A 23,275-nucleotide genomic window follows, 5' to 3' on the forward strand; every position below is an offset into this window, starting at 1 on the left:
GGCTGCCCAGGGCCGGGGTGAGGGTCATGCGTTACTTAAGATCCTCCCACCACACTCCATTGGTATTCTGAAACGATATCATGTTTAAATTTAGAAAAAATTAGGAGTAATATTGTTGAACCCTCGATTAAATTTGATAGGACTTGGGGAAGCTTTATTCAATGTTTTCACACAATATAAGTTGTTCCCTCTCCAGCCATTGTAATAATTTTTTACCTTTATTTGGTGGAACAGATTTAACGACAAACAGAGGTCTAAACTCTGTTATTTAAATGCTATATAAATGTAATGCATTATTATTATTATTATTATTAAACTGTTGACATTTTTTTTTGCAGCCCAGATTCTGTTTTGTTTTGTGTTTGTTTGCTTATTTTAGTTTAGGGGGGTAAATAAGTTCTCTTTTAATCTTTTATCTACAATTACATAGAGACTGGGAGGTCTATACCCTATATATATATATTTTGAAACTGGATTCATATTAAGGCTACATTTGTTGTTAATGTAAGCCTGATCCCTATGTATCAATATCACTGTTAAGCTTATCATTTTTTGAAATTTAATAAAAAGATTTGAAAAGAAAGAAAGAAAGAAAGAACCTTTAGTAACAACGGGACCCACCGGGTCCGCTGGTTGGCCAGTAAATACTAAAGGCTAAATGTTATACTGTTTAATAGAATATTCCATAATTGTTAACGGAAGTGCCGGCTTGTCAATTTCCATACGCACCCGTGGTGAAACTGAGACTGTGTTCGTGGGACACAATGATTACTTGGAATGACTACTGCAGGGAGGTTACATGGAAACAGGTTTTTTTCCCCCCCAAACAGCTTTGTTTTCTGTTTGTTCATTTCTAAAGTAACTCTCGTTACTTCTTCCTGGGAAGGAGATCCTTCTTCCCTGTGGCTATCAAACTGGACAACTCCTCCCCCTTCTGCATGGGTAGACTGACTCCCCTCCCCCCCTCCCCCCCAATCTTTGCACGTCCCCCAATCCTTTCCACTCAACACTTTAATTTCATGTTTCATGTATTTTGTGTTTTTATGACTGTTGGCAGATCAATATCCCTCCTGGGATAAATAAAGTTCTGTCATATCGTATCGTATCGTATTGCATTCTACACCTGAAATTGTGCATCTCACTGTCAATTTTAGTTTGGTTTCGAGATATGGCACATAAACAGGCCCCTCGGCCCACCGGGTCCACACCGACCAGCGATCCCCGCACATTAACACTATCCTACACACACTAGGGGCAATTTACAACTTACTGACACAATCCTGCACGTCTTTGGAGTGTGGGAGGAAACCGGTGTACCCGGAGAACCTTTTTTGAATCTCTTACCTCGACGGAGATGCGATTTTTCCCCGTATGTATCTCCATCCGCACTGCGGCCTAACATCGTGGAGCAGCCTCTGCTGGGGACTGACTTTGGGAACTCCAACCGTGGGAGCCTGCCGACTTTAACATCGTGGCGCTGGTGGTCCCTGGTTAGGGACCGACTTCGGGAGCTCCAAGCCACACGATCTTCGACCGCGCCGATCGTGGGAGCTTTGATCGCCCCGACTGTGGATGGTTCGACTGTCCCAACCACGGGAGAATAAAGAGGAAGAAGTTTAGACTTTATTGCCTTCCATCACAGTAAGGAGCATGGGGAATCCACTGTGGTGGATGTTTATGTTGACTTTTATGTAGTTGTGTGTCTTGTTGCTTTTTTTAATAGTATGGCTGTATGGTAATTCGCATATCACTGTACCTTAATTGGTACACGTGACAATAAACCAACCTTTGAACCTTTGAACCTTTGACTGAGAAGAGGGAGTGGCCGGGGTGCGACTGGTCCTTGATTGTGCTGCTGGCCTTGCCGAGGCAGCGTGGGGTGTAGATGGAGTCAATGGAAGGGAGGTTGGTTTGTGTGATGGTCTGGGCTGCGTCCACAATTCTCTGCGATTTCTTGAGCTCTTTGATGGAGCTGTTCCCAAACCAGGCTGTGATGCATCCTGATAAAATGCCTTCTGTGGCGCATCTGTAGAAGTTAGTGAGAGTTGCAGTGGACATGCCGAACATCCTCAGCCTTCTAAGGACGTAGAGGCGTTGGTGTGCTTTCTTGGTCGGCGCTTGAATATGGGTGGTCCAGGAGAAGTTGTTGGTGAAGATAGATACAAAATCTGGAGTAACTCAGCGGGACAGGCAGCATTGACTTAGACGGGACAGGCAGGACAGGCAGTAGAGAGAAGGCATGGGTGACGTTTTGGGTTGGGACCCTTCTTCAGACTGAGAGTCAGGGGAGAGGGAAACGAGAGATACAGACGGTGATGTAGAGAAATAAAGAACAAATGAATGACAGATGTGCAAAAAAGTAACGATGATAAAGGAGACAGGCCATTGTTAGCTGCGGGCTAGGTGAAAAGGAGTTACAGACAATGAGGTTCAACAAGACGACTTTGAAGCTGGTACCAGAATGGCTCCAATGAAAACAATCTGTATTGCCATCTGAAGAAGGATCTCAACCCAAAACGTCACCCATTCCTTCTCTCCAGAGATGCTACCTGAGTTACTCCATCATTTTGTGTCTATGTTCGGTTTAAACCAGCATCTGCAGTTCCCTTCCGACACACAAAGTTGCTGGTGATATTGATTCCTAGGAATTTGAAGTTTTCGACCACCTCTACCTCTTCTGATTTCTTCTGAGGCGGTACATGAAGAGATGCCGCATTTCCAACCCCAATTTGTGCCTTCCGAGTATCAAGCTCTTTAAAATATTGCATCTCATCCTGGCCGTGAAGGCCCGTTGTCGTGGCGACGGCTCTGGGCCGGTGTGCAGGGGTCGGCCCGGCCTGGCGATGTTGTCATTGTTCTCCACCACTGCCCCGCCGCTCCGTGCCCCTGCAGGCCGCATCCGGTCCCACATCCCCTTTCAACCCCAAGCTAGATGCAGGAAAAACGTTCCCAATGTTGGGCGAGTCCAGAACCAGGGGCCACACAGTCTAAGAATAAAGGGGAGGCCATTTAAAACTGAGGTGAGAAGAAACTTTTTCACCCAGAGAGTTGTGAATTTGTGGAATTCTCTGCCACAGAGGGCAGTGGAGGCCAATTCACTGGATGGATTTAAGAGAGAGTTAGATAGAGCTCTAGGGGCTAGTGGAATCAAGGGATATGGGGAGAAGGCAGGCACGGGTTACTGATTGTGGATGATCAGCCATGATCATAATGAATGGTGGTGCTGGCTCGTAGGGCCGAATGGCCTCCTCCTGCACCTATTTTCTATGTTTCTATGTTAACCCCACCCTTCCCCACAATACCGGTCAGTGTTCTGGTCAACCTGAGGAGCACCTTCAGCAACAGACTGGTTCCACCAAGATGCAGCCCAGAACGCCACAGGAGATCCTTCTTCCCTGTGGCCATCAAACTGTATAACTCCTCCCCCTCTGTCATGGGATAGACTGAGACTGGCTCCCCACCACACCCCCCCCCCCCCCCACCCCCCTCCCCAATCATTTCCACTCGTCACTTTAATTTCATGTTTTGTGTATCTTGTGTTTTATGACTGTTGGCAGATCGATTTCCCTCCTGAGATAAATAAAGTTCTATCGTTTCGTATCGTGCCGTACTGGGTTCTGTTGTTTCTGATCAAAATCGTGCTATGACCGTTTTTGCCCATACAACACAAATAATTTCTGGTTGGCACAGGAGCACAGCTGGTTCACTGCGCCAGAGACCCGGGTTCAATTCCGTGGAGTTTGCACATTCCCCCGATGACGACATAGGTTTCTTCCAGGTGCTCCAGTTCTCTCCACTGTGCCCAAAATGTTAGCGTTTGTACGTTCACTGGCCTCTGTAAAATTGCCATTAATGTGTGGGGAGCAGATGAGAAAGTGGGATATGATAGAAGCAGCACAAACAAGTGATCGATGGTCAGCATGGACTCAGGTGGGCAGATAGGTCTCAGGTGACCTTTGTACGTCTGGAGGGTGAACATAGTTTAGTCTATAGTTTAGTTTAGTTTATTAACTTTTTCACACAGAGGGTGGTGGGTGTAGGGAACGAGCTGCCAGAGGAGGTAGTTGAGGCTGGGACTATCCCAACGTTTCAGAAACAGTTAGACAGGTACATGGATAGGACAGGTTTGGAGGGATATGGACCAAGCCCAGGCAGGTGGGACTAGTGTAGCTGGGACATGTTGGCCACATGTGGGCAAGTTGGGCCGAAGGGCCTGTTTCCACGCTGTATCACTCTATGACTCTATCTAATAGTTCACTGTCACGTGTACCGAGGTACAGTGAAAAGCTTTTGTTGCGCGCTAACCAGTCAGCGGAAAGACAATACATGATTACAATCGAGCCATTCACAGTGTGTAGATGATAAGGGAATCATGTTTAGTGATCACAGTTAAAGTAAGAAATGTTGCTGTAGGAATAGAGTTTAGAAAGATGAGAGGGGATTTTATAGAGACGTATAAAATCATAAAAGGACTAGACAAGCCAGATGCAGGAAAAATGTTCTCAATGTTGGGGGAGTCCAGAACCAGGGGCCACACAGTCTAAGAATAAAGGGGAGGCCATTTAAAACTGAGGTGAGAAAAAACTTTTTCACCCAGAGAGTTGTGAATCTGTGGAATTCTCTGCCACAGAGGGCAGTGGAGGCCAATTCACTGGATGAATTTAAAAGAGAGTTAGATAGAGCTCTAGGGGCTAGCGGAATCAAGGGATATGGGGAGAAGGCAGGCACGGGTTACTGATTGTGGATGATCAGCCATGATCACAATGAATGGCGGTGCTGGCTCGAAGGGCCAAATGGAGTGATTGTAATGTGTGTTTGTAGATCTGCTTCTATGACTGGCACGCAAATAGTGGCCTGGACTGGGCGCTGTCTTCAACTTAAACTTCAAGTTCAAGTTCAAGAGAGTCATGTGGATTCATTCATTCAGAAGATAGCACACTTCATGGAAGAACTGAAAATCAGAGTTTTAGAACTGTACAGGCAGTTTTTCTGGGAACCCTTATCTGCCTGAACTGAAGCACAGTTCCAGTTACATGAGAGGAGATTACAGAGAACATGTACATGTGAATGAAGCAAACAGCACACAGAGCACATTCATCGGAAATATTCTGAAACAGCAGTCAAACGATGGCATGGGCATCAAGGGTGGCAAGGAGGCATGACAAGCAGCGCCACTACCTCAAACAATATCTCCAGCAACCCTGTCTGTTCAATCCCCACCCCTGTCTGTGTGGTCATAAGTGATAGGAGCAGAATTAGGCCATTCGGCCCATCAAGTCCACTCCGCCATTCAATCATGGCTGATCCATCTCTCCATCCTAACCCCATTCTCCTGCCTTCTCCCCATAACCCCTGACACCCGCACTAATCAAGAATCTATCTATCTCTGCCTTAAGAATATCCACTGACTTGACCTCCACAGCCTTTTGTGGCAAAGTATTCCACAGATTCACCACCCTCTGACTAAAGAAATTCCTCCTCATCTTCCTAAAGGAACGTCCTTTAATTCTGAGGCTGTGCCCTCTAGTCCTAGACTCTCCCACTAGTGGAAACATCCTTTCCACATCCACTCTATCCAGGCCTTTCACTATTCTGTACGTTTCAATGAGGGTCCCCCCCCTCATCCTTCTAAACCCCAGCGAGTACAGGCCCAGTGCCAACAAACGCTCATCATAGGTTAAGCCATTCCTGGGATCGTTCTTGTAAACCTCCTCTGGACCCTCTCCAGAGCCAGCACATCCTTCCTCAGATATGGGACTCACGATATTCCAGATGTGTCCTGACCAGTGCCTTGTAGAGCCTCAGCATTACATCCCTAGCTTGCATGATGGCTCGTGCATGAGGTTCACATGATGACTCCGTGACCATGTATGCCCCAACTTCCTCCCCCATCCCAAAGACGTGCATGTTGATAAGTGAAATGATCTCTGCAAATCTCCCCAGAAATGTGTGTGAAGAAGGGCTTCGGGGGGTTTTGATGGGAATATTAGGGGAAAAAAAATATTAAGTGTAAATGGGCGCCCAACGGTCAGCATCGACTCTGTGGGCCGAAGGGCCTGTTCCCATGCTTGTGACACCACAAGGGAGAGTGTAAATGGGCACGGTAGCACAGCGGTAGAGTTGCTGCCCTACAGCGAATGCAGCGCCGGAGACCCGGGTTCGATCCCGACTACGGGTGCTGTCTGTACGGAGTTTGTACGTTCTCCCCGTGACCTGCGTGGGTTTTCTCCGAGATCTTCGGTTTCCTCCCACACTCCAAAGACGTGCAGGTTTGTAGGTTAATTGGTTTGGTATAAATGTAAAGCTTGTCCATAGTGTGTGCAGGATGGTGTTAGTGTGCGGGGATCGCTGGTCGGCGCGGACCCGGTGGGCCGAAGGGCCTGTTTCTACGCTGTATCTCTAAACTAAACTGAACTAAACGATAATCGTGCGCAGGGTTAAAACTTGTTTCCACTTCGATTTTCCTCTTTCCAAAAGTCTTGTTGCCCCGCAAATGTACTTAACAGAAAATAATGCATCCATTGACTGCCTCGTTTCATAAAGTTGAACATGGATGGGAAATGTTTAGAAGAATGTTGGCCAAATGTGGGCAATTGGGACCCCCAGCCTAGATGGGGCACCTTGGTTGGCATGGAAGGGTCGGGCCGAAGGGCTTGTTTCCATGCTGTAAGACACTACGACTCTATGACTCAATTTCCCTCCTGGGAGAAATAAAGTTCTATCGTATCGTAGCGTATCGTATCGTATCGTATCGTATCGACTATGTCAAGTTACTACCCAGCCAGCTTTGCTGCTGTGAAGTTATTCCCATAGTAAATAATAGAAATGACCACTCCATGCTAGGTTTTTCAATGCAAAGTTCACCATGCTTTGGCCACACCGAATAGACATTTCCATTTTCGTGGTTGTGGGTTTGGAGGTACAGGGGCCTGTCGTGCCTGAGCTCCAGACGGTCAGCGCTGGGCCACATATAACTGTTCCTCAGGCAGGTCCCAGGTGTAGCTCCTGGGGTTATATTCACGCAAGCAGCTGCGATATGCGGTGGAGATCGGAGTCTCCAAGGGGGACAACGCGGTACTCAGTCAAGGGCGAGGGACGATCAGGGTGAGAGAGATGGAGACCAGTGGATGAAGAAGAGTTCTGAACCGGCACGGTGGTGTAGCGGTAGAGTTGCTGCCTCTCAGCGCCAGAGACCTAGGTTCGATCCCGACTGCGGGCGCTGTCTGTATGGAGTTTGTACGTTCTCCCCGTGACCTGCGTGGGTTTTCACCGAGATCTTCGGTTTGCTCCCACACTCCAAAGACGTGCAGGTTTGCAGGTTAATTGGCTGGGTGTCAATGTAAAGTTGTCCCTGGTGTGTGTAGGGTAGTGTTAATGTGCAGGGATCGTTGGTCGGCGCGGACTCGGAGGGCCGAAGGGCCTGTTTACGCGCTGTATCTCCAAACTAAACTAAACTCAGGGAATTGTAGGGTGAGGACCTAATGCCTGGAGGATCATGAGAGTTGTTACTGAGAACATCGATAGGTCAGAGTGCTGTAGGATTAAGGGACTGTGGAATGGGGTGTTTGGAGTCTCTGGCACTGGAGGCCAGGGCACTGGAGGCCAGGGCACTGGAGTCTCTGGCACTGGAGGCCAGGGCACTGGAGCATTGGGAGGATGATCAGAAGGGTAGCGTTTGGTTTAGTTTAGTTTAGTTTTGAGATACAGAGTGTAAACAGGCCCATCTGCCCACTGAGTCCACGCCGACCAGCGATACCCCCCGTACCCTAGTTCAATGTTACCCCAGTTTCACATCCTACACTTTAGGGCCAATTTACAATTTACAGAAGCCAGCTAACCTACAGATCTGGAGTGTGGGAGGAAACCAGAGCGCCCAGAAAAAACCCACGCAGGTCACGAGGAGAACGTACAGACAGCACCCACAGTCAGGATCCGAACTGGGGCCTCTGGCACTGCAAGGCAGCAACTCTACCTCTGTGCCACCGTGCCGCCATTTTGAAAACACGCCAGGGCTCCATCAAACAGGACGTGGTGCAACTACCCAACCTGGGTGCGTGAAGATCGCAGTGCTGTCTCCGCTAAAATGCTCTGTGTTCCAACACCAGACGCAGTACACACTGCAGTGTGAGCTGGACTAGTGCGCCCAAAGTGGAACTAACAGCCTTCTTATTCAGAGACACCGCCTTACGCAGCGATGATGGACGCGAGATAATCTGCTCAGTATGGCATTATCACACCGCTGCTGATGGGGGCTTGTTCACTACAGATTGCCAATGGAACAGCGACCACAATCCAAAAGGACCTAAAGACCTTCAGCACACTTGAAAATGTACAAATGCCATTACATTCAACTCATGTTGGGTACCCACTCTTTATTTCAAATGAGACACTGCAGGTGAACACGCACGGGCATGTTTCAACGTGTTCCCAGCCCACCGTGATGTAGAGCTCTTCTTCCATCGCCTACACCTCTGGCATTGGGTCCTCACCTCCCAGTAACAAACCTTCCCCCCTCTCCCACACCTCCTCCTGCTCATGGGCTCCCCGTGCCGGCCTTCCACTCTCTCTGGACCCTGTTTAGTTCCTACTTCCGGCACAACAGCAGCCTAAAGGAGGGTCCGACCTGAAACGTCACCTATCCATGTTCTCCAGAGATGCTGCCTGACCCGCTGAGTTACTCCAGCGCTCTGTGAAACGTCACCTATCCATGTTCTCCACAGATGCTGCCTGACCCGCTGAGTTACTCCAGCACTCTGTGAAACGTCACCTATCCATGTTCTCCACAGATGCTGCCTGACCCGCTGAGTTACTCCAGCACTTTGTGGTTTTTTTTCGTAAACCAGCATCAGCGACCCCTCGTGTCGAAATACTTTAAATATTTGTCAGCCTTTGTCAGTCCATGTAGACACAAGGAAGTGCAGACACTGATTTAACAACCCCCGCAGGCCACAGTGCCCATGCCGACCATCGTACCCATCCACACTAAACCCACTTGATCTGTTGCCCTCTATGCTGGCAGAGCTGGCATTAGTCCCAGCAGTCCCCATTGCCAACACTCCCTGCCTGTAATTGCAATGCCCACACCCAGCTATCAGTCACGTGGGCACTGCGTTCTCACCAATGATACTAGAGGAGCAAGGTAGACCACTCGACCCTAAAACCCGTAGTACGTCACGGCACCATTTTAGTCGGCAGAAACTTGCAGAAACATTTAAACAGAAAAATAACAAAAATCTGTGAATTGATAGATAAGATATATTCTGCATTTTAATGGTATCATCACACATACTGTTCCCCCAAAACACTGATTACACTGCGAGAGGCAGAGCGAGCGGCGGGTTTTGCTTACTAAAATGGCGGACGTTACGCTCCTTTGCGTACTACACTTCAGTATAAGCGATTTCGACAGAGTGGTCCATCTTGCTCCTCTAGTATCTTTGGTTCTCAGTGCCGAGATGTTCCTAGAAACAAGTTCTGCGTGACATCATTGTAATCGGGTGGTCCAGATGGGGCATAACCATCCACACCCACAACCATCATCTGGAGATCTTTGATCGATGAGCATGCCCCACCCAGCTTAGCCATCTGTCAAAGCTATTCAATGACTATGGATATCTCTGGCATTTAAAAGCCATTACTGTAGATGTTAGATAAAACATGCATTATTTTTCAAAACTATTAAAAACAAATAATATACCCCTTAGTGTTGGTGAACAGCAAAGAGAATCAAAGGGGAGTTGTTAACTTGAGACTTGAGACTTTGGAGATACAGTGCGGAAACAGGCCCTTCAGCCCACTGAGTCCGCACCGACCAGCGATCCCCACATACAAGCACTATCCGACATACCAGGGACAATTTACAATTTTGCCAAAGTAAATTAACCTACACTACGCTCACATGCCCATGTTTGGCCCATTTCCTCTCAACCTTTCCTATCCATGTACCTGTCCAAATGTCTATTAAATGCTGTTCTAGTTTCTGCTTAACAACCAGGCAGCCCATACCATACACCCACCACCCTCTGTGTGAAAAAGTTGCCCCTCAGATTCTTATTAAATCTTTCCCCTCTCACCTTAAACCTATGCCCGATTTATTTACAAAATGCTGGAGTAACTCAGCAGGTCAGGCAGCATCTCGGGAGAGAAGGAATGGGTGACGTCACCCATTCCTTCTCTCCCGAGATGCTGCCTGACCTGCTGAGTTACTCCAGCATTTTGTGAATAAATCGATTTGTACCAGCATCTGCAGTTATTTTCTTATTAAACCTATGCCCTCTGGTTCTTGATTCCCCTACTCTGGGTAAAAGACTCTGTGCATTCACCCTATCTACTCCCCTCATAATTGTCTAGTTATACACCTCGATAAGATCCCCTCTCATCCTCCTGTGCTCCAAGGTACACAGTCCCAGCCTGCCCAACCTCTCCCTGTAGCTCACGGCCCACAAGTCCTGGCAACATCCTCCTATTTTGACCAGGGAACAAGATATCTCCTGTTCCTCATCAAAATCAAAATGATGCCTTTTTGCATCTGCTCAAGAGGACCATAGGATTTGGCCTCAGAAGGCAGTTCCTCCCTCAGTTTTGCATTGGAACGGTTGTATCTCTGGAGCGGGACATGGACATTATGAGACATTATGAGTGAAGAGATATCCCTGGCCCACTGAGCCTTGTATCTCTGCTCCACCAATGCCACAATATTAACCCATGACAGACACAAAATGCTGGAGTAACTCAGTGGGACAGGCAGCATCTTTGGAGAGAAGGAATTGGTGACGTTTCGGGTCAAGACCCTTCCCCAGACTCTTTTGGGTCGAGACCATTCTTTAGACCATTTCTTCTCTCCAGAGATGCTGCCTGTCCCGCTGAGTTACTCCAGCATTTTGTGTCCGTCTTCGGTTTAAACCAGCATCTGTAGTTCTTGCTTACAACGGCCAGTTTCCTTTATCACCGTTACTTTTTTGCAGATCTTTCATTCATTGTTCTTTATCTCTCCACATCACCGTCTATATCTCTCGTTTCCCTTATCCCGAACCAGTCTGAAGAAGGGTCTCGACCCGAAACGTCACCCATTCCTTTTCTCCAGAGATGCTGCCTGTCCTGCTGAGTTACTCCAGCTTTTTGTGTCTAACTTCATGAAAATACACTCCCTTAACGTTATAGAGTATAATTTCTCTCCATGAATATTTGGTTCTTGCATTCCACATTGTACAGAAAGATGAGTGTATCAGTGTTGTTTAACCCCTGCTTTCCCTCTCTCTCTCCATCCCTCCCCCACCCAAGTGGTACCAGCTTCAAAGTCGTCTTGTTGAGTCTCATCGTCTGTAACTTGTTTTCACCTAGCCCACAGCTAACGACGGCGTGTTTCCTTTATCAACGATACTTTTTTGCACATTTTTCATTCATTTGTTCTATATCTCTCTACATCACCGTCTGCATCACTCTTTTCCCTCTCCCCTGACTCTCAGTCTGAAGAAGGGTCTCGTCCAGAGATGTCACCCATTCCTTCTCTCCAGAGATGCTGCCTGTCCCGCTGAGTTACTCCGGCATTTTGTGTCAGTCTTTGGTGTTGTGTATTCGTTGGTGTCACTGATATCAAGGAGGGGTTTGCAAACCCATAATCTAATCTCAAGTCTTGTTTTTGTGGTTTATGGTGTTTGCTGTCACTTGCCGATTAGACCGCAGGAGGTCTTTGGCATTCTGAAGATAGCTTAATGATTTCCCATTATTTTAATCTAATCACGGGCAATTTCCTCAGAAACACCCTTCCCCAGACGCCTTCCAGAGCTGCTGCAATATATCTCCACCGGCAACTCCCATGTGGCTTTAATTTACAGTTAGCAGAGCAGTTTTCAGGCAAGGGACCTCTCTTCCTTACCTTTCCGTCTCCCTCCATGATCAACTGTTTGGTTTGTGCGGTCACGGTGGTGCAGCGGTAGAGTTGCTGCCTCACAGCGCCGGAGACCCGGGTTCCATCCCGACTACGGGTGCTGTCTGTACGGAGTTTGTACGTTCTCCCCGTGACTGCGTGGGTTTTCTCCAAGATCTTCGGTTTCCTCCCACACTCCAAAGACGTGCAGGTTTGTAGGTTAATTGGCTTGGTGTAAGGGTAAGTTGTTGCGAGTGTGTGTTGGGTAGTGCGGGGATTGCTGGGGTGGGTGGAAGGGCCTGTTTCCGCATTGTATCTCCAAACTAAACTAAACTAAACTCAGCGGGTCGAGGCTGAAGAAGAGTCTTGACTCGAAACGTCACCCATTCCTTCTCGAGAGAGATGCTGCCTGACCCGCTGAGTTACTCCAGCTTTTTGTGTCTATCTTTGGTTGAAACCAGCATCTCCAGTTCCTTCCTACACATAGAGAAACGTCAAGTACGTCTACTACACAAGATGGGTTTCGTGCCAAAGGCAACATTTTCTGGTGTTTCGACCATCGGTGGGTTGGGTGCGTTGCTGATGAAGGCCAATCTCACAGCAAGCCTTGAATACTGAAAGCTGTCCTTTCCACCACCCCAAGAACAAAGACAGGCTGGGAAGATGGGCTTGGTGGAAGGACCACAGCTCCTGTTCCTGTCCAGATCTTGGCTTCTAATCTTCAGGAAGGTTTTGAGAGGCATTAGTGTACACTTTGTTGAGGTTGCGGTGGAAACACTGCCCCCTAGCAAACGTTCCTTGCATTGCAGAATTGGGGAGAAAAAGAAATGGCCGTCACTACACTCCATCCAGAGCTGATGTGAGATGTCTTGTGTTCCAGACATCTTCGTTCCTTCGGTCCAGCTGTCAATAGACAATAGACAATAGACAATAGGTGCAGGAGGAGGCCATTCAGCCCTTTGAGCCAGCACCGCCATTCAATGTGATCATGGCTGATCATCCACAATCAGTAGCCCGTTCCTGCCCTCTCCCCATACCCACTGATTCCACTATCATTAAGAGCTCTATCTAACTCTCTCTTGAATGCATTCAGAGAATTGGCCTCCACTGCCCTCTGAGGCAGAGAATTCCACAGATTTACAACTCTCTGAGTGAAAGCGTTTTTCCTCATCTCCGTTCTAAATGGCCTATCCCTTATTCTTAAACTGTGGCCCCTGGTTCTGGACTCCCCCAACATTGGGAACATGTTTCCTGCCTCTAGCGTGTCCAATCCCTTAATAAGCTTATATGTTTCAATAACATCCCCTCTCGTCCTTCTAAATTCCAGTGTATACAAGCTCAGTCGCTCCAGTCTTTCAACATATGACAGTCCCACCATTCCGGGAATTAGCCTAGTACACCTACTCTGCACGCCCTCAATAGCAAGAATATCCTTCCTCAAATTTGGAGACCAAAACTGCACACAGTACTCCAGGTGTGGCCTCACTAGGGCCCGGTACAACTGTCCTTCAATGATCTATTGCCTTCAATGGTTCACTGGTGTGAGATTTGTCACATATTTGCCACAGTTTAATAATAAGGGGAGGCCATTTAGAACGGAGATGAGGAAAAACTTTTTCACCCAGAGAGTTGTGAATCTGTGGAATTCTCTGCCTCAGAAAGCAGTGGAGGCCAATTCACTGGATGCTTTCAAGAGAGAGTTAGATAGAGCTCTTAAGGATAGAGGAGTCAGGGGGTATTGGGAGAAGGCAGGAACGGGGTACTGATTGTGAATGATCAGCCATGATCACATTGAATGGCGGTGCTGGCTCGAAGGGCCAAATGGCCTCCTCCTGCACCTATTGTCTATTGTCTATTTGCAACTGCACAGTGAAATTCTTTTATATCCCATTTATCACACATACTGTGTCGCCATTTTTGCCGCGATTATTCAAAGTCCAAAGTCCGGTCGGCCCACGCGCTCGATGTACTGGAACAGTTCGCGCCACGGTAACGGGCGGCGCGGACACGATGGGCCGAAGGGCCTCTTTCTGTGCTGTAGGACTCTATGATTCTATAACCCACGTCCCTCTCCTCTCCTCTCCTCTCCTCTCCTCTCCTCTCCTCTCCTCTCCTCTCCTCTCCTCTCCTCTCCTCTCCTCTCCTCTCCTCTCCTCTCCTCTCCTCTCCTCTCCTCTCCTCTCCTCTCCTCTCCTCTCCTCTCCTCTCCTCTCCTCTCCTCTCCTCTCCTCTCCTCTCCTCTCCTCTCCTCTCCTCTCCTCTCCTCTCCTCTCCTCTCCTCTCCTCTCCTCTCCTCTCCTCTCCTCTCCTCTCCTCTCCTCTCCTCTCCTCTCCTCTCCTCTCCTCTCCTCTCCTCTCCTCTCCTCTCCTCTCCTCTCCTCTCCTCTCCTCTCCTCTCCTCTCCTCTCCTCTCCTCTCCTCTCCTCTCCTCTCCTCTCCTCTCCTCTCCTCTCCTCTCCTCTCCCCTCCCCTCCCCTCCCCTGTCCTCCCCTGTCCTCCCCTCCTCTCCTCTCCCAGCCATCTTTGTGTCTCGAGGGCGCCTCCTGCAGCCGACCTTGAAGCCTACAGCTGGAGGCATTGCCCCGGCTCACCCTCCTCCCACCGGCCCTTGCTCCTCACGTCCGCCGTCTGCAGCTCTCTCACGGTTACGCCGACCAACCAACGAGCCTTCGGGCGTGTTCCCCGTTAGTGTAACATTCCAGTTGGGAATATCATGAGGGGTGGGCATGTCTGTAACCTTGCCTCCCAATCCCACGCTCCTGTCTGATTCCCGTAATCATAGAGGAGGAGAGGAGAGGACAGGTTCTTCATGTCCCTGCTGAACGTGATGCCCAGATACACTCGTCTCCTGTGTCTGCACATGATCCATATCCATCCATTTCCTGCATATTCATGTGCACATCTAAAAGCCTCTTAAACCGCACTATCGTATCTGCCTCCACCACCAGCCCTGGCAACATGTTCCAATCACCCACCACTCTGTTTATAAAAACTTGCCCCACGCATCTCCTTTAAACTTTGTCCCTCTCACCTTAAAGCTCTGCCCTCTTGTCTTTGCCATTTCCACTCTGGGGAAAAAGGTTCTGACTCTCTACCCTATCTATCCCTCTCATAAGTGTATATATTTGTATCTGCTAGGTCCTGACCAAACTATCGCCTATCCATGTCTTCCAGAAATGCTGCTTGACCTGCTGAGTTATTCCATCACTTTGTGGGGGGTTTCTCCAAGTTTATGCAACCCCTCCTTAAAGCCAATGCTCTCTCAAATCAGGCATCATTCTGGTAGACCTCTTCTGCACATTCTCACAAGCCTCCACATCCTCCCTGCAATGGAGGCCACAGGAACAGCACGGTGGCGCAGCGGTAGAGTTGCTGCCTTACAGCGAATGCAGCGCTGGAGACCCGGGTTCCATCCCGACTAGGGGCGCTGTCTGTACGGAGTTTGTACGTGACCTGCGTGGGTTTTCTCCGAGATCTTCGGTTTCCTCCCACACTCCAAAGACGTACAGGTTTGTATATTAATTGGCTTGGTAAATGTTTTAAAAAAATTGTCCCTAGTGGGTATTGGATAGTGTTAATGTGCGGGGATCGCTGGTCGGCGCGGACCCGGTGGGCCGAAAGGCCCTGTTTCTGCGCTGTATCTCTAAACTAAAAGTGGCTAAACCAAAGTGCTACAAAGCTGCATCATGACTTCCCGTCTCTCATACTCAATGCTCATTCATTAATTCCCTTGTTGTCCGGAATCTATTGCTGTACCTTGAATCTATGTCATCCACAGCTCTCTGGGGTGTAACATGCAAAGAACATCCTTCTCTTTGCAATCTTGTCGACAATCCACTGAGATTCAAATGGGGCCATCTATGGGCTATAAGCACAGAGGGAGACCAGTTTTCTTTGGTCATAGAGTCACAGAGTCATAGAGTGACACAGCGTGGAAACAGGCCCTTCAGTCCAACACGCCCACACCGACCAACATGTCCCATCTACACTAGTCCCACTTGCCTGCGCTTGGTCCATATCCCTCCAAACCTGTCCTATCCATGTACCTGTCTAACTGTTTCTTAAACGTTGGGATAGTCCCAGCCTCAACTACCTCCTCCAGCAGCTCGTTCCATGCACCCACCACCCTTTGTGTGAAAATGTTACCCTCAGATTCCCATTACATTGTTTCCCCTTCACCTTAAACACTATGTCCTCTGGTTCTCGATTCCCCTACTCTGGGCAAGAGACTCTGTGCATCTACCCGATTTATTCATGATTTTATACGTCTCTGAAGATCATCCATCATCCTCCTGCGCTCCAAGGAATAGAGTCCCAGCCTGGCTCAACCTTTCCCAATAGCTCACACCCTCGAGTCCTGGCAACATCCTCGTAAATCCTCTTTGGTGGTGAGTGAAACTGGGAAAATAAATCAAGGGAGCCATTTAATAAAACTATTTAGGATGGCACGGTGGCGCAGCGGTAGAGTTGCTGCCTTACAGCGCCAGAGACCCAGGTTTGATCCTGGCTACAGATGCTTGTCTGTACAGAGTTTGTACGTTCTCCCCGTGACCTGCGTGGGTTTTCTCCGAGATCTTCGGTTTCCTCCCACACTCCAAAGACGTACAGGTTTGTAGGTTAATTGGCATGGTAAAAATTGTTCCTAGTGTAGGATAGTGTTAGTGTGCGGGGATCGCTGGTCAGTGCGGACTCGGTGGGCCGAAGGGCCTGTTTCCGCCTTGTATCGCTAAACTAAACTAATTGATTTTCACAGATTTGATAGACAATAGACAATAGGTGCAGGAGTAGGCCATTAGGCCCTTTGAGTCATCACTACCATTCACTGTGATCATGGCTGATCATCCACAATCAGTACCCCGTTCCTGCCTTCTCCCCATACCCCCTGACTCCGCTATCTTTAAGAGCTCTATCTAACTCTCTCTTGAAAGCACCCAGAGAATTGGCCTCCACTGCCTTCTGAGGCGCAGAATTCCACAGATTCACAACTGTCTGGGTGAAAATGTTTTTCCTCATCTCCGTTCTAAATGCTGCACTGATCTGTGTTCTGTGTTAGTGGAAATCTGAGGCAGAAGCTCTACCAGACCCTGTTCCTTCATTCTGTCTTTGAAGAAATACTTTCCCTTATTTACCTTACTGATCCTTGTGAAATTTTACATTGTCCTGCCAGATAACCTCCTGGTGTTAACCTTCAAAGATAATTTGACAACAATACCATCTAGTTACACTTAAACGTGGACAGTTTCTTCCCAGCTATTATCAGGCAACTGAACCATTCTATTAACAACTAGAGAGTGGTCCTGTCCTACCATCTACCTCACTGGAGACCCTCGGACTATCTTTCATCAGCCTTTATTGGACTTTATCTCACACTAAATGTTATTCCCTTTATCCTGTATCTGTACACAAAGGATGGCTTGATTGTAATCATGTATCGTTTCTCTCCTGTGTCGGAGGGAATTGCAGATGCTGGTTTACACTGAGGATAGACAAAAAATTGCTAGAGTAACTCAGCTGGACAGGCAGCACCTCTGGATAGAAAGAATGGGTGACATTTAGGGTCGAGACCCTTCTTCATACTGAAACATCACCCATCCCATTCTCTCCAGAGACGCTGCCTGTCCCACTGAGTTACTACAGCATTTTTTGGTCTATCTATCGGTTGTCTACTGACTGGATACCACACAAAATAAAGCTTCCCACTCTACCTCGGCACATTTGACAATAAACCAAACCCAACCAAACTAAACCAAACCAAACCAAACCAAACCAAAGCAAACCAAACCAAACCAAACCAAACCAAACCAAACCAAACCAAACCAAACCAATCCAAACTAAACTAAACTAAACTAAACTAAACTAAACCAAACCAAACCAAACCAAACCAAACCAAACCAAACTCAAGTCAAATGTATTTGTCCCATACACATACACGATGTGCAGTGAAATGAAAGTGGCAATGCCTGCGGATTGTGCACAAAAAATAATTACAGTTACAGCATATAAATTAAGTTAATAAGTTACTGTAGTGTAGACAAAAAATTAGTCTCTGGGGTTATCAAAGTTGACAGTCCTGATGGCCTGTGGGAAGAAACTCCGTCTCATCCTCTCCGTTTTCACAGCGTGACAGCGGAGGCGTTTGCCTGACCGTAGCATCTGGAACAGTCCATTACTGGGGTGGGAGGGGTCCCTCATGATCTTGCTTGCTCTGGATCTGCACCTCCTGATGTATAGGTCCTGCAGGGGGACGAGTGTAGTTCCCATGGTGCATTCTGCCGAACGCACTACTCTCTGCAGGGCCTTCCTGTCCTGGGCAGAGCTGTTCCCAAACCAGACTGTAATGTTGCCGGACAGGATGCTCTCTACAGCCCCAGAGTAGAAGCAATGAAGGATCTTCAGAGACACTCTGAATTTCCTCAGTTGTCTAAGGTGGTAAAGGAGCTGCTTAGCCTTACCCACCAGTGCGGCAATGTGCGTTGCCCACGTCAGATCCTCTGTGATGCGGACTCCCAAGTATTTAAAACTGCTCACCCTATCCACAGTAAACCCATTTATCTCCAGTGGCGTGTACGTCCTTGGATGTAAACTAAACCAAACTAAACCAAACTAAACCAAACTAAACTAAACTAAACCAAACCAAACCAAACCAAACCAAACCAAACCAAACCAAACCAAACCAAACCAAACCAAACCAAACTAGACTAAACTAAACTAAAGGTTTCCCAAGAACTCTCTGTACCTTTTCGTACCTCTAGTTTCCCTCTCTCCTGACTCTCAGTCTGAAGATGGGTCTCAAACCAAAAGGTCACCCTTTCCTTCTCTCCAGAGATGCTCCCTGTCCCGCTGAGTTACTCCAACATTATGTGTCTATCTTCGGTGTAAACCAGTATCTGCAGTTGCCTCCTGCACTGTCCCAAAGGTTGTTCCTGTTGGAGAAGTGTTGAGAAATTTAGTTTAGAGATACAGCGCGGTACCAGGCCATTCGGCCCACCGAGTCCGCGCCGACCAGCGATCCCCACACACTAACACTATCCTACACACACTAGGGACAATTTACACATACACCAAAGCCAGTTAACCTAGTGTGAGACGAAAGCGAAGATCTAGGAGAAAACCCATGCAGGTCACGGGGAGAACGTACAAACTCTGGTCAAACAGCGCCCATAGTCGGGATCAAACCTGGTTCTCTGGCGCTGTGAGGCAGCAACTCTACCTCTGCGCCACCGTGCCATAAGGAAAATGCCAAGGAGGGATAACAAACAGGGATAAAGGGGTGTAGCATTTATTTTGTTATCGTTCCAGTCTCTCTCTCCAACACTTCAGCCAGATGAGTCAGACGTGAGTTCTTCAATGTGCAACCCTGGCTCTCTGAGCTGCACACTGCCTTGGGCAACGTTCAATACTTGCATCTTCCAACAGCTAATGTTAAACATGCAGTGTTGTACATCGTACCTGGAACAGCACAGTGCAGGAACAGGCCCTTCGGCCCACAATATCAGTGCTGAACGCAATGCCCAGACAAACAAACCTCCCCTGCCTGCACAAAGGCCATCCATATCCCTTCATTCTCTGCATATCCATGCGCCCATTCAAACACCTCTTAAATGCACTGTTGCAATTCCAATGCCGCAGAGTTCTTCCACTGAGGCAACATGGGTAGAATCATCAGTCTGAAGAAGGGTCTTGACCCGAAACGTCACCCATTCCTTCTCTCCAGAGATGCTACCTGTCCCGCTGAGTTACTCCAGCATCTTGTGTCTACCTTTAAAGAAACTCAGTGACTGTGTAATTTTATTGTTCCGTGGATAGCCTGATTGTAATCATGTATTGTGTTTCTGCTAGCTGAATAGCACGCTAACCTGGGTACAAGTCCATATCCTGCCCCTAGTTCAGTGCACAGTGTGGTTTATTGCCACGTGTACAGAGGTACAGTGAAAAGCTTTTTGTTGCGTGCTATACAACTAGCAGAAACACAATACATGATCACAACCGAGCTCTCCACGGAACCATAACATTACACAGTACAAAATGCTCACTGAATCTCTTTAAAGGTAGACACAAAATGCTGGAGTAACTCAGCGGGTCAGGCAGCACCTCTGGAGAGAAGCTATGGGTGCCGTTTCGGGTCGAGACCCTTCCTCAGACTTCAGACTGCCTGCCCCGCTGGGTTACTCCAGCATTTTGTGTTTACCTTCGATTTAAACCAGCATCTGCAGTTCTTTCCTACACATGAAATAGGAAAGGTGCACACACTCCAGTGTGTTTTTATTATCTCGTTGCATTTGATATTTAGGCTGTGGGTATCATAAACACATGTGGACATGAGAAACAGCGGCAAGAAGAGGTTCAATCTATCCCAGTGGATCCCGATCGCAATGGGGGACATTGGAGTTGGTGCAAGGCCTAGTTATTTCAACTCCATCGCCTTGTTTGATCGACTGCCCAGAACACTCTTGGACCATGGATTCGCAGAGTTCCCCGAAAGAGTTGGCGGAATACGGAAAATGGATTGGCACTGATAGACACTTGGAATTGGAAAATTAAAGACGCAGGATCAGTCCGCCCACCGAGTGAACCTTTCATGTCTGAGATTAGAACCATGGTGTCACGGATTAGACTCAGAGATTCAGCGCGGAAACAGGCCCTTCAGCCCATCGAGTCCGCGCCGACCAGCGATCCCCGCACACTAACACTATCCTAGGGACAATTTACATTTATACCAAGCCAATTAGCATACAAACCTGTATGTCCTTGGAGTGTGGGAGGAAACTGGAGCTCCCGGAAAAAACCCACGCGGTCACGGGGAGAACGTACAAACTCTGTACAGACAGCGCCCGTGGTCAGGATGGAACCCAGGTCTCTGGTGCTGTAAGGCAGCAACTCTACCGCTGCGCCACCGTGCTGCCCATGGTGTGGGCAGTCTACCCTATAGATTAGTAAACACATACATTGTGTGACGGCATCCTTATGATGTTTTTTAGTTGATATGAAATATGAAATATCGACATCTTTTTTAACAACATGTGAGGGCTCGGTTTGTAAATGATAATTACCGGTGTTTAATGGATTCTATGGTTCAGTGGTTGGTGATTTTTTCTCACATGTACCGTGAAATGCTTGGTCTGCATCCAATGCAGGAAATCATACCACGCAAGCGGCACGGTGGCGCAGCGGTAGAGTTGCTGCCTCACAGCGCCGGAGACCCGGGTTCCATCCCGACTACGGGTGCCGTCTGTACGGAGTTTGTACGTTCTCCCCGTGACCTGCGTGGATTTTCTCCGAGATCTTCGGTTTCCTCCCATGCTCCAAAGACGCGCAGGGTTGTAGGTTCATTGGCTTGGTTAAGATTATAGATTGTCGCTCGCGTGTAGGGTAGTGCTAGTGTACGTTGGTAGTGATCGTTGGTTGGCGCGGACTCGACGGGCCGAAGGGCCTGTCTCCGTGGTGTACCTCTAAACTAAACTAAATTAATACGATAGATCCTCTTCTGGAACAGAGGCACCATGTTCCGGCACCATTTTGCAACGTCAAGGTCTCCGAGATGTCTGATCTCGATGCAAGGAATGGGAGAGCATGCTGCAAGTGATCTACTTGTATTTGATATGCTGTGAGCCTACGGTTGCCAACTTCCTCGCTCCCAAATAAGGGACAAAAGGTGACGTCACCGCCCCACGCCCCAACTGACCTCACCCAGCCAGCGGCCACGTGCTCCCACTCCACCAACGGTGGCTGCCCGGGCCGGGAGGCGGGTTGCTAAGCAACCTCCGTCAGGCGGCGCCCGGGCCTCCGGGCCTACACTGTCTGGGCCTATAGTGTCCGGGCCTACAGTGTCCGGGCCTACAGTGTCCGGGCCTGCAGTGTCCGGGCCTGCAGTGTCCGGGCCTGCAGTGTCCGGGCCTGCAGTGTCCGGGCCTACAGTGTCCGGGTCTACAGTGTCCGGGCCTACAGTGTCTGGGCCTGCAGTGTCCGGCCCTACAGTGTCCGGGCCTACAGTGTCCGGGCCCACAGTGTCCGGGTCTACAGTGTCCGGGCCTACAGTGTCCGGGCCTACAGTGTCCGGGCCTACAGTGTCCGGGCCTACAGTGTCCGGGCCTACAGTGTCCGGGCCTACAGTGTCCGGGCCTACAGCGCCCCCCCGGGCCTAATACGAGACAAGGGCCGTTCCGCACGGGACAAACCAATTTAGCCCAATATAGGGGATGTCCCGACTAATACGGGACAGTTGGCAACCCGATGTGGGCATCACAAAAACATGTGGACATCAGAACAGCAGCAAGAAGTTCAGTCCCATGGGTTTGTTCCTTCGTGAGTCTCAGGAGAGTGTCTCAAGTGTTAAGTGTAGGTGTAAATGATTCCCATCACCTTGTAGAGGTATAAATGACCAACCTTCCAAACCCCAAAACTTCTTGCAGGAAGATCTTGTCCCAGACGTGTCAAGGTCTCTTGCAGGAAGTCCCAATAGGCCACGATTAATGCTGAAATACATCATTAGTACAATGGTTCACTGGTGCTTTGTGTGTCAAATGTGCAACTGCGCAGTGGCATTATTGTTACATATATCATACATAGGGTTGCCAACCGTCCCATATTAGCCGGGACATCCCGTATTTTGGGCTAAATTGGTTTGTCCCGTACGGGACAGCTCTTGTCCCATATTAGTAGGGTTGCCAACTTCCTCACTCCCAAATACGGGACAAAGGGTGACGTCACCGCCCCACGCCCCACATGACCTCACCCAGACAGCGGCCACATGCTCCCGCTCCACCAATGGCTTCAGACTGAGTCTGAAGAAGGGTCTCGACCCGAAACGTCACCCATTCCTTCTCTCCTGAGATGCTGCCTGACCTGTTGAGTTACTGCAGCATTTTGTGAATAAATGCCTTCGATTTGTACCAGCATCTGCAGTTATTTTCCAACACTATCCTACACACACTAGGGACAATTTACAACTTACAGAAGCCAATTAACCTACAAACCTGCACGTCTTTGGAGTGTGGGAGGAAACCGGAACACCCGGAGAAAACCCACGCAGGTCACGGGGAGAACGTACAAACTCCGTGCAGACAACGCCCGTAGTCAGGATGGAACCCGAGTCTCTGGCGCTGTGAGGCAGCAACTCTACCGCTGCGCCACCGTGACACCTCCCGTTAATACATTGAGATCATCATGAAGCCTGGTCCAGGGTGGAAAGTTTGGAATGGATAGATTATATAAAAAATCTTGTTGCTGTGTACAGAACAGGCGGCCGGCACACACCCAGATGTGGCCCACATCTGGCTGTTGCCAAGGGTTTGTTGGAAGCAAGGGTGGCAGCAGAAAGGGTTTTGTAAGCTCAGTATCACTTCAGTTTATTGTCACGCGTACCGAGGTACAGTGTAAAGCTTTTGCTGCGTGCCGACCAGTACATGATTA

The 23,275-nt window shown here is 48.6% G+C and overlaps 1 protein-coding gene across 2 annotated transcripts in view; it reads left to right on the forward strand.

The window, feature by feature from the left end:
• Positions 1–23,275, forward strand: part of LOC144611698 (gremlin-1-like) — an 86,409-nt gene that overhangs the window by 19,831 nt on the left and 43,303 nt on the right. The window contains exon 1 of one of the 2 annotated variants that reach the window (XM_078430928.1): positions 12,010–12,106. The exons of the other annotated variant lie outside the window; for it this stretch is intronic. The gene's annotated coding sequence lies outside the window, so the exon portion shown is untranslated. Of the gene's footprint in view, positions 1–12,009; positions 12,107–23,275 lie in introns of those variants that run through there. 2 annotated transcript variants of the gene reach the window in all.

The sequence above is a fragment of the Rhinoraja longicauda genome, chromosome 41 (genome assembly GCF_053455715.1).
Source record: "Rhinoraja longicauda isolate Sanriku21f chromosome 41, sRhiLon1.1, whole genome shotgun sequence".
NCBI lineage: Eukaryota > Metazoa > Chordata > Chondrichthyes > Rajiformes > Arhynchobatidae > Rhinoraja > Rhinoraja longicauda.